The sequence below is a fragment of the Alnus glutinosa genome, chromosome 5 (genome assembly GCF_958979055.1).
Source record: "Alnus glutinosa chromosome 5, dhAlnGlut1.1, whole genome shotgun sequence".
Lineage (NCBI taxonomy): Eukaryota > Viridiplantae > Streptophyta > Magnoliopsida > Fagales > Betulaceae > Alnus > Alnus glutinosa.
The window spans coordinates 2428193-2438384 of NC_084890.1; the positions used below are offsets into that span (position 1 = coordinate 2428193).

Sequence of the window (10192 nt, forward strand, 5' to 3'; positions counted from 1 at the left end):
TTTGACATGATGTGTGTTTACCTATTAGAGTTACCTTATAGGGTATGCAAGGGAACACCGGTCATTTCATATATTTGGTAGTATAAAACGTCTTTCCATTGTAGTTTAATCTTTACATGGAATAGACCGGTGTGAAACTAGATACCTTATCACTGTGGCCAAATTAGGGTTTTTCATATATTGTGTATGCTTATTAGGATGTGTTATAGAGTAGTAAGCTAGGAAGCATTAATCACTCCACGCCTTTGGTAGAGTAAACGTTTTTCAATTGTATTTTAAATCTTTATATGGAGTTGTTTAATGTAAAACTAGGTGCTTTATGATTACGTCTTAACGAAAGTTTTTTTTGTGTCGAGGTCGTCGTAATGGTTGACGCCCATTACGCGCTCATATCATGCATATTAGGAAGATCCATATAGACTTTAAGCATCTCATTGGTTGAGGATTGGACAAGATCAATACCCTAAGTTTTCTTTAAGTTGTTTTCAATTTCCGCTTTCATTTCTTCACCTTATTGTTGTAGCTTCAATTTTCTACTACCTTTGATTTTATTTTTACTTTCAAAGTTAAGTTAAATACACTCTTTAGGTATCCTATTACGCAAAACAACCAATAATATCTGTGGTTCGATCACCCTTATTATAGTACAATCGATACGTACTATTGCGAGTGGTAAACTTATAAATTTAAAATTCACGTAGCCGATTCGCTCTACCAGAGGGAGTGTATCAGATGAACGTGGTTAAGCCCTAGTAAGATAAATATTGACTTTTAACTAATCTAACATTGATTTTCTCTCTTGTTTAGAAAATTCAGTTGTTTTAAATCATATCAACAAACTTTATATTTTATTGAGAAAGCTTTCACACACACACGCATAACATGAGTTGGGTAAACTATTTAAAATTTCTATCTGCAAAGAAATTTGTGCTTATTATTACTTGACTCTCAATTATATCTTTGCATATTTTTGTCTTGTTATTTGACTGTGTTATCAGTTTTTAATACATGCATGTTTGAAGCTATCTGATGCAATCACAGTCCAACTCACACTGCAAATTGCTAAGAATCCTGGAAAACTAAACACAAATAATAACTTAAATAAATAAAGAGCGACCATGGCGTCTCACCATCGCTTGAGAAGTCCCATCTCAAGAAGAAAAGGTTGCTGGAAGCTTTTTATTAAAAATTCTCTAATTATCATCCCCTTACAAAGTTGTACTTATATAGAGTTATTTCAAAGACTAACACACCCTTGTAACCCTACGTACCATTAGGGCCAAGCCCATTATTGACCCAAGGAAACACATAAACAAAAATTGACTCCCTGTGTAGGCTAATTACTTGTAAATCAAGAAATCCTAAAAACATTCCAGCATTATTCCATACGGTACTATGGTCTCTCATCATTATCTTTAGGGAAAATTATTTTCTACAAAAAAAAGAAAAAGAAAAAAGAGAGAGCACAAAATAGTGCCAAAACAACAACAAAATACATTGCAACTGTGTTTGATCTTCAATTAAGTTTCTGCTTTGCTTCATCTTCACTCTAAGGAAGTTCATCTTCATCTTGAGACAAAAGTCGACCTTTTTTTGATCTTCGATTAAGTTACATTGGTCTATCTTCACCCCGAGGGTGTTCTCAAAGGTTTAGGCTTTCCACAATGGCAAGGAGCCCCTACATCATGGAAACAAGTTTTCTGAATTTATATGACCAAGATAAATGAGTAATGTATTTGTCGAAACAAGTTTGATCACAACTTACATATACGTGTGAAAGAATTCCAAGGATGCAAGCAAGTAGTAGTGACAAAGTTTAACTACTAGAAAACCACAAATAAAAAAGTAAAACATTATGTTGCACTAATTCAAGAAGCATTTGGATGTCCATGAAAATTAAAAGCAAACTTCTTTCACCCTTTTGCATTTTCGAATTTCATGATCATCTATCATTGCAACTGAATTTATTGTAAAACCTGTACAAGAACTTAGCAATACCAAAAAATGCAAAAAAACCACACATCACTTAGAAGCAGCTAAATCTAATGATAAGTAAGAGAAATGGTTAACAATTCACCCACCAGTAACAAAAAAAAATTCAAGAGATCTATTTTCTTTGAAAAAGCCAAAGCAGACAACTCAAATACGTGGGAGTGCACAAAAATCTCTTATCCATATGTACAACCAAATCATTGAAGTAGTGAACCAAATCGGGTCTAATTAGTGCTTCCTCAGAGTAATTGGCAATTACTCTACAATCAAATCAACAAATAAAAAAAATTTTCTAATTGTTTTCTAGACCATAAATTTCTCAAACTCATCTGATAAATATCCAAAAACCGAAGAAAACATTGCAATCCCAACAAAAGTTTCCAGCAAACGAAACAGATAATAACAAAAATTCACCAACATATGACCATACAACCATTTGCAAGAAAGAAAGAGAACCCAAACATTAGCACAATCTATAAAATGGAAATTGGCAATGCCATCTACCATTTAGTTTAAGGTAGAGTCTAGGATCTGTTTGGTTATGTGTAAATGGAAGCAACATTAAATCATTATTTGAACTTTTGAAGAGAAACAAAGAAACAGACAATTAGTTGTGGAAATCATTTTTCGGTACTTTATCATGTTCAAGCTCTAGGAAAGTGGAAAAATTAATAGGCTGTTTCTTTCTTCTAAAGCTTTGTTTGCTTGAAGAAGTAGCGATGCTACGTTTATATCCTAGTGAATCATATTTGATTAATCGTAGTTAGGTAGTACTGTGATTTTCTGAACAAGAACCTGAAATATCTTTACGACATGAGCCATCAACGAATACAAAAAAGAACAGGGATTTTTGAAAGAACCTAAATTTTTGAACAATAACGAATACAAAACCATAGAAACCATGTCAAATCGAAAAATCAAGACCTGCTGCCAATATTTATTCAAAACTCAAATTAACACCTACCCATACCAATAAATCAAGAAAAACCCATGGATAAGTCAGAGAGAGACTGATCGACTGTGGGTCTGCGTTGGAGCTCCTGGTTGGCGGTGGGTGACGATCGGCGGTGCTCGTGGTGGAGAGAAGCTGAAACGCTATCAGTGGGTGAGGGGGAAACTGAAACGGTCGGCTTGGTAGGCGCGCGGCGTCCAACATGGTCAGAGTGGGATAGGCAGCGGTCGACAATGGGTGGGGGAGGGGGACGGTGGAGACGGAGGGATGAGGTTTGGGAATTTTGAAATTTTGAGGAAAATGGGTTTTCTAAAATGGGGGCAAAGGGGAAAAGTCTTTCACGCCTTTTCTTTTGGAATTTCTTTTTATTATAAAAATAATAAAATAAAACTAAAAAAGGTATCTCGTCCTCCGTATAAACGAGCTCCAAAGCTTAATACAACAAGAGATTCAACTCTTTCCATACTCAGATCAAAATCTGACATGGTTTCCTTGATTGATGACTTATTAACATGATCAACATATGTTCTTCCATTGTTCTTCATCTAGTTCCCTCGGCTCATTACAGGTCACTATAATCAGTAATTATACCACTTATAAATGTTACTATTATTAACTACCATAACAAAGTAGTGGCTATAAACAAATCTCTTTAAGGGATTGTCAAGAATGTTATATTATTTCGAAAGCACAAACATGAAAGAACTATAAACAAACTTGATGTTCTCATACTAGCATCCTTTAGAATCTTGTAGAAACTTCAATTTGATCTTGTTGAGAGTGAATAAAATAATTTTTGCATTAATCCTCTGTTGAGGTAACTCAACATAATACTACAAAGCTAATCCCATTACAGATGATATGCAATCCTCAATAGAAGCATAATCTCTTTCATTACTCAACAAATTGACATCAAGAACTTTAGCTACTGAAAGGGGTGATGATTCATCTATTCAATGCTTCAAGCTCATTTCTCCAGAAAGCATGTCATCTGTAGGTTTCTTTCTTGTGAAAGTTCCCATCAACAAAATACCATAACTATGCACATCGCCTCTTGTTGAAACAAGTCCTTCCAATCCACACTCTAATTGTAACATAACAAGTAATCATGAAGACATTATTATAAATTGCACAATAGTGAATATATATATAAATATCTTTTGATTTTATATATATATATATATATATATAAAAAAAAATCAAAAGATATTAAGTGCTAAAATCAATATTCTACGAAAAGGCTATAGTTATACATGTATGCATGAGTAGAATGATAGACTTGCAAAAAAAAAAATCATAAGATATGAAGTGCTAAAATCAACATTACCTGGTGCCATATACCCAATAGTAGCTAGAGTCATGGTTCGCATCATAGAATCCCCATCACCTAACAGTTTGGCAATTCCAATATCTTCATGTAATAAGATATTGATGGGCTTCAAATCACAATAAACGACAGGTGTTGAATAACCATAATGAAGGTATTCCAATGCTGAGACAATATCGATCATTATATTTAGTCTTTGTAAGATACTCAAACAACAGTCTTGAGAATACAACCAAGTCTCTAGGTTTCCATTAGGCATGTATTCCAATACAAAAGCTTTGAAGTCAATGTTACTACACGTGCTGATGATTTTGACAAGATTCCGATGACGAATATTGCATAGCACCTCACACTTTGTATCAAAGCTCTTGAATGCTCCTTCTACTACCAAGTTGAAAACTTTTATTGCAACAATCATTCTATCAAAGAATGTTCGTTAGTATACTAATCCAAAGCTCCCTTCACCGAGTAAGTTGTTTCTACTGAACCCTTTTGTCCCTTGTAAAAGTTCTTGTTGGGAAATTCTTCTCCATCTGGCTAGTGGTAATGAGTTTTCTAACACTGGAATTTTCATATTCCTTTGTTGGCATCTTTTCCAGATGAACAAAAGAGCAACTAAAAACACAATTAACCCAATTGTTGGTAATACATATTTTAGTATATGTGTTGTTGCGGTCTTTTTTGGTTGTGAAACACCTTTACATGAGGAAACTTGTAATCAAGGAGCACCACAAAGTCTATCATTTGACATAAACGATGCATCAGAGAAGTGTACAAATAATCCTCCTAAAGGAACTTTTCCTCGTAGTCTATTGAAAGAAAAATTCAAATATTTGAGGTGTGAAAGTGCTTTGAAGCACATGAGAATCTCTCCGGATAAATTGTTACTGGAAAGATCCAAGAATTCCAAGCTTACCAATGCACCAAAAGATTCAGGAATTGAGCCTTCTAATCGATTATCCGCCAAGGAGAGATTAGCTATATCTTTGAAGTCACCGATTGTTGTTGGGATACCACCAGATAGTTGATTTCTTAATAACTCTAATACTCTCAAGACCTTCAAATTTCCAATGTCTAATGAGAGAGAGCCATTTAGAGAATTTGATGACAGGTAGACCGCTAAGATGTATGTAAGGCTCTACAAGCACAATGGAATCATTAAAGTTAATCGATTGGAGTCTAAGTAAAGATATCTTAGAGAAGTCATATTATGCATGCATACAGGAATGTCTCCAAAAAGCTCATTACCGCATAAAAAAAAATTCAAACAAGCTCCCTAAATGGCAAAGATCAGATGGGATGGGACCGTCTATTCTATTATTATAAAGTCTCAAACCTTGAAGCTTTTGCAATCTTCCCAATTTTGCTGGAATAGGTCTAGTCAATTTATTATTCTAAAACTCCAAAGGGATCAAGTTGGCTTAAATTGCCTATATCTCTAGGAATGCTGCCCTTAATATTGCAATTATCCATGCGAAGTTCCTGAAGTAAAGTAGAGAGATTTCCAATGGAACTTAGAAGGAAGCCATTCAGTGGATTATTTGACAAATAGATATGCCCAATTTGACAAAGAAAAGGTTGAATTCTGGAGTGGAAGATCTAAGGGTCAAATTATTTACTGATAGGGTCAGCCACTTGAGGAGCCTTAAATTGCCAAGTGATTTAGAAATTAAGCCTGAGATTGAGTTGTCACCCAAATCTCACTAAAAAACAATTGCTCATTAGTGTCGACACTTGGTGGATGCTAAAAGTCTCCAAGTCGACGATATAGAGTATTAACGTCCACACGTCGACGCTAATAGGTCGACCCGAAAACTCCGATGCTGATGATGACCCACAAGCATCGACATATGTCAACGCTAATGATATATGTGGTCGATATTAAAAATAGTAGCATATATACTATAAGTCGACGCTGATAGGTATAACTTTAGCGTCAACATAAATGTCGACGCTAATAGTCTATCATCTGCGCCGACTCTTGTGGAAGCTAATACTAAAAATAAAAATAAAAATAAAAATAAAAATAAAAAATTTCCATAGCACATATCAAAAGGAAAGTCCCATTAGAATTTATATACAATTAAAAGATCAATGGCACTTAGCAGACCTTGCTATAACCGTCCACAACTATCATATAAATCTACAATGGACACATAATTGAAAGTAAATGAGAAAATTCCAAGCCTTCTTCAAGAGAGAAAATAAAATCACGATACCCAATGTTCACATTCCTACATATAATTGCAAGAAAATGGTGTGCTTTTCTTATCAACTAAAATTTCACTGGTACATGACAAGAAAAATGGATTGCCGTGGAAGCGCATTACCTTTTCTCTTTCACTAACTTCACTTGCTTTGGTCACACAAACTTTTAGCGCCTCCTCTTTTTGCAATCTGCCCATAAGAAAAGAGAGAATATTTCAAAACCTAACATCAAAAAACAACAGTGGATTAAGTGTAAAGCACATGCCATTCAATATAAGCCCATGAAAACCCACAAGAGAACCATGGCAGGCATTAGCCCCCCTCAGTTGGAAGGAGATAAGAAACGAAGCAATGCAAATGTCATTGTCACAAGTGTCATTGCAAATATTTGAACACCAGTACCAACATAAACACAAAGTAAGCCAGAATTGATTGGTGGCCTGAAAGCATCTACACGGACAAGTTTCCATCCCGTTTCTTCCTGAGCCTCATCTTGAGTTTCCAATTGATTATAGTTGGCAATATCTCTGTACAGAATTCTCATCATCATCATGGCCACCATGCCAGAAAGGAAGAGGACAATCAGCAGAGAGTTTATGATGGAGAACCAGTGGATCTGATCATCATTCATGAGGAGGTATGTGTCCCAACGAGATGCCCATTTGATCTCACTTTCCTGAGAAAAGACAGACCAGCACAAGTTAGTAATTGTACAATATAAGGGAAGGAGATTAGAAAGGAGTGAAATAGGCAAGGGTTTAATGAGCAAGTACCTTGAATGAAACATCATACGTATAAACAACCACCTAATCTCCGACAACATCTTGTGGAACAAAGCTACATTGCATTGAATTTTTGGTGTCTTTGTTGCATGTTGCCAATTGAGGATTCTTATCATCCCAATCCTTATATTCACGATTAATGCTGTTTGGAGAATTACAATACTCAAATGAGAAGAAAATACCACACCAAGCTAGTTATTTGACAACACAGAGAAAGTGAGCACATTCCAAATATTCCTATTTTTTTCAATTTATTTTCAAACACACACACCACAAACAGGGATGAAAAAGTTGCATTATTCTTTAAAATCTAACTTGGTATGATTCTTTTCAAATTTACTCCAATATGATAGTCACAATAGAACATCTAAATTTCATTTTTCTACAATTTTCAGCAGAACATTCCAAAAAGTTATGGCAAACAGTATGAAAACTAGCAACATAAACATGCATCTGTTATTGAACTCCCTTAGTAACACTTTAATATCATAAGAATGAAACATTCAAGTTTTACACCAAAACATGCTGCAAGCAGGAACGAATAAAACACAATAAATTATGATGGGAAAAGAAATGGCTAAAATTATGCAAACAACATTACAGCATCATCTAATAAACAAATTGACATGCTGTAGTATTAAGACTTAGCTCAAACCATAGTAGGAAACAACCAGAGAGAAGAATAAAATATTTCAGTCTGTAGACAAGTCTTTCAGCCCTTAATATCATGTAGCTAATTCTGAATATTCATCTTTTGATAGGATCATCTAAACAGTCCACCCTCTTTCCTCTTGTATTTCTGATAAAAATATTCTTTCTCAATCTAAATATTAAATTTATATTTTAACCAAATAACTGCAAAAACATGTTCACCCACGGCAACAACCTCAAGCAAAAACCTTGCCTTTTGAAGGAAAGAACCCTCCCAAAGAGTAAAGAATAAAGTGATCTGCAGTCTCCTCTTTCCCATCTAATAGCATTTCTGTATTCAGAATATGAACCAGCAGCCTTTATCACTCATTATTCATACAAACCATAGACTCAACAGAGTGAAACTGACATTGCACTGCAAGAGAAATGTAAAACTGGCCAGAAAACGAAAAACAGAACAGAGGAAAAGAGTAGTAACCTCAAACCCAACGATCCGAGCAGAATCAGTCTCAGGATCCTTGTGATACATGACTCTGAAGCTCAAGTGGTTATTGATGAAATATTTCTCCTCTTTGATCTGTAAAATAAATAAATGTGTAAGATAGCATCAAAACACTTCTTCTACAATAGCAGTTGGCTTCGGAAGCATACCCCGGCAACTGGAAGGTTATCCAAAATCCGTACCTGAACAGAGCACGAAAGAGGGCTTCCCACCTCTCCATTCTCTCCATCCTCACAGCTCTCTCTCTCTCTCTCTCTCTCCAGCTCGTTCTCTCTTTGTAGGAGAGTCACAGACCGAGACCCATAGAGAGAGAGAGGGAGATTTTGGGGAGTTTTCTGCAACTAAAAAGGGAGAAATGTTGTTGGTTTCTATTTTGGTTCTTAAGTGAGCTTGACCGAGAGACATAGAGAAGGTTTTGAGGTATTTTCTGCAGCTTTAAGAAGGAAGGAGCTGCTGCTTTGTTTTGGGTTCTTCACCGATTGAAGGAGGAAGGTTTTCTAGTTCCCTTCTAGGTTCTGATCGGTGGAGAGGTAAAAGAAAAGAAGATGTTTCTTCTTTATTTTTTTCTGAGCTACCGAAGAGGTAGAGAAGTTCCAGAAAATTTCTGCAAGAGTTTTGGCTTTCGGTTTTCTTGGAGTGTGAAGAATGATCGTAGCAGGCTTCCAGTTTTATAGAAAGCTTGAAGGGTGCAGATCATTTGGGTAGAAATAATCGAAGGACAGGAGAGTTACAGATGTTCGATGCAGGTTAAAAGAATAAAGCCAGCTTAATATCTTCTATCTCTAAGAGACGAGGAGTTTGGTTCTAACTAGCTCTCTTTCGTTTTTTCTTCTCTGCTGGGCCGGTTCTTGCATGTACAGAACAGTAGCAAAACAAGCTTCAATGCCTTAATGTATGTGGACTGGCCGGGCTGGGTATCAACCGTGAAAAAGTAGGCTAAAATAAGTGCTAAACGTAACTGAAATAGGTCCGTTAAATTTTTTATCAAATTGAAATTATAAACATGCTTTAATTAATCAATGAATATTTAATTTTATAAATATTCATATATATTATTATGTTTTATTATTAGGTCTTAAATTCTAATTTAAGAGGTTATATTTTATGTTTTAAAATATGGGGCGCTACATTTCTCCCTCCTTAATAGAATTTCGTCCTCGAAATTCGTAAAATATGCTACTCATAAATTAAAGTTTACCCCAAAATAAAACTTAACTTCTAAGTTTTTACTTAGTAACACAGATTTTAAGAGTAGTGTCTAATTACTAGATATAGGCTATTCTAATATTGATTTATAAAATATCTTGAGAGAAAATGAACGTAAGAAAATAATGTATATTTTCCTGTTTATCAATTATCTCGCATTTTATTTTAATCATTAGGGCCTTTTATATTATCTTCTATTATTGAAATGTTATCTCCCAATTCTAAGGGAGGATCTTATTTATGACCTAACATCTCGACTTCAATATGTGATCGTTCCTATTTATCAAAAAGGATGTAAGAAAATAATGTTTTCTTATGTCTATATCTATCTCTTAATATTCAACACCTTGTAAAACTTTCAATCCTTTGCACATTTATTTCTATATCTAGGTACATAATTTTATATAGTGCCATTATCTATTTTATGGGTTCGACTGACCAACTAAAGTACGTATGGGCATTAATCTTATATGGTATCATGATCTATTTCGTTGTTCTGTCACAAATGTTATCTTAATGGTTGTGTACTATTAGAAATTCCATGTAATTGAAGCAAATGAATAACTGTGAAA

The 10192-nt window shown here is 34.8% G+C and overlaps 1 long non-coding RNA gene across 9 annotated transcripts; it reads right to left on the bottom strand.

The window, feature by feature from the left end:
* Positions 1 to 1151: 1151 nt before the first annotated feature.
* On the bottom strand, positions 1152 to 9039 carry LOC133867780 (uncharacterized). 9 transcript variants are annotated; one of them, XR_009900180.1, is made up of 7 exons: positions 8597 to 9039; positions 8391 to 8489; positions 7253 to 7403; positions 6773 to 7155; positions 6602 to 6668; positions 4272 to 4331; positions 1152 to 1678 (listed from the first exon to the last, which is right to left on the bottom strand). It is a non-coding gene; the product is annotated as an uncharacterized LOC133867780 (long non-coding RNA). The 9 variants fall into 9 exon arrangements; XR_009900183.1 differs by lacking the exon at positions 1152 to 1678 and adding an exon at positions 1711 to 4028 and having other exon boundaries at positions 6882 to 7155; XR_009900182.1 differs by lacking the exon at positions 1152 to 1678 and adding an exon at positions 1711 to 4028 and having other exon boundaries at positions 4272 to 4380; positions 6882 to 7155.
* Between the last annotated feature and the right edge of the window lie 1153 nt (positions 9040 to 10192).